The sequence below is a fragment of the Camelina sativa genome, chromosome 1 (genome assembly GCF_000633955.1).
Source record: "Camelina sativa cultivar DH55 chromosome 1, Cs, whole genome shotgun sequence".
Lineage (NCBI taxonomy): Eukaryota > Viridiplantae > Streptophyta > Magnoliopsida > Brassicales > Brassicaceae > Camelina > Camelina sativa.
In genome coordinates, this window is record NC_025685.1 from 22,274,774 (window position 1) to 22,276,774 (window position 2,001).

Sequence of the window (2,001 nt, forward strand, 5' to 3'; positions counted from 1 at the left end):
TTAAAAAAAATTTGAGGGAATATCACTAAAATAATTGCTATCACTATGAAAACTTTAATGGCATTTTGTTTTACTATCATCTTCATCATATCTTTTGTTCATTGTCTTCATACAACTGCTGAAAGTCCAGGTAATTGTTTATCATTATTCATACTTTCATTTTGTAATCATCATCATGATGACTTCACTCTTTGTTAATGGGTATTGATTATTTTAATATTGTATATAGGTTATCAACCTAGCCGATTTTCGCGATTACCAATCAAATGCTACAAGGATAACAGGTGTGCAACTGAAGTCTGCAGTAGTATTTGTCATAGAATAGGATATACTCATGGTTTTTGTCTTACTAAATCAAGATGTTGTTGTGAGACTATTTGATACTATAACTAACTAGCACTTCTACGATGAAATGATATAATCGCATGTACTAGTATTTGGTTAAAAAAATAAATCTATAATTTTCACATTTTTTTGAATTTACAAAGAAGATCTAGAGTGGAGTACATAAACTTTACCAGATCAAAGTTAGATTCATTTTCAAGCCATAGATTTTCTGCAAGTTTAATAAAAGCTAATTTAAGTTAATAATTGAATATTGAAATGCAGAAAAGTAAAAATTAAAGTATGTGTTACATATATTCACTATGTTATTGTGAATCTTATAATCCCTCCGCTTCATAATAAATAATGTTTCATAATAAGTATGGTCTTAAAGAATTATTTTCTTCATATTCTTTGATGTTTTATAATTACTTAGACTGTTGGGGCATTTTCAAAACTACCCTTTTGAAAAATACCATTGTTCTGTACCCTTTTAAAAATACCTCTTCGCTATACACTTTTGCAAAACTACCCTCTCTTGTTTTCCATTTTTAATAAGGTGTCCTAGACGTTATTCTTGTTCCTAGACTCTTGTAAACAAACAATATCTCCCCGGAAAAGGTGCCAAAAAAATTGTGATGCGTGTGATATTTTGCTTCAAAATATTTTACCTTAAAAAGATCATACGACTACTACAAGTGCACAGTTAATCGGTTGTCGTATTTAAGGATCGAGCCCACTGAGAGAGAGTTGTTGTTTAGAAAATCCGTCGGAAGAAATGCAAGGCTAGGACACAATAAAAACAGGATTTTGGTTGTCACAGTCGTCAGTAAGCAATAACGTAAATAAAAAGCAAGTAAAATAAATGAGTCAAGCGTTGGGAATCAAGGTAAATCGCAGGGGATCAATGATCTATATATCTAGGAAAGTTTAGGGTTAGTTTGTTTATCTAAGACTCAGACTACGAAACACGAATGAACCGTTAACTTATAGATCAAAAGCTAACCGTCTAAGATCCCTACACTCTGTTACTCAACTTTCGCAGACAACGACGTATAAATCAAAGCATTTAAATCAGGTTCGATTATAATCTATGACGTTTCATAGGTAAGTGGTATGTGTTTCCTATGACACGACACACATCTAAGCTAGGTCAAGCACACATGCAAGTTTTTGGCGAAGCACACACACTTTAGATCATAGATAGTTCATGAGGCTAACTTAAAGCATTAAGCAAAGACTTAGAATTAAAGTATAGAATAAACAGAATAGAAATCTAACAAACCCTAAAAATTGCCACTAAAATTAAGATCATCTCTTCCCTTTGATTATCCCTTCAAACCCAACTATAAAACTACTCTAGCATGTTTAAGAGAATTATCAAATCTAGGTTTAAACAATTCATAAACATAAAAGAATAAATAGAGAAAAAGGTTTTAGATATCACTTCAATGATTGTCAAACAAAGTTGTAATGATCTTCTTCCTTTAGAAAACTAGAACAAATGATGGAACAAAGAAATAGAAAGAGTTAGTGGATCTTCAAAGGCTTCGAGAGAGGGAAGAGAGAGAGCTTCAGGTCGTCGGCTGCTCCTCTGGTCGTGACTCTAGGCTGCTCCAATTATTTCACACACTAAACCTTAAAGTTTAGAAGAGTATTTATAGGGTTTTTGAAGGC

The 2,001-nt window shown here is 32.2% G+C and overlaps 1 long non-coding RNA gene across 1 annotated transcript; it reads left to right on the forward strand.

Annotated features, from left to right (window-relative positions):
• On the forward strand, positions 1–469 carry LOC104701449. The gene is made up of 2 exons (XR_753819.1): positions 1–130; positions 230–469. It is a non-coding gene; the product is annotated as an uncharacterized LOC104701449 (long non-coding RNA).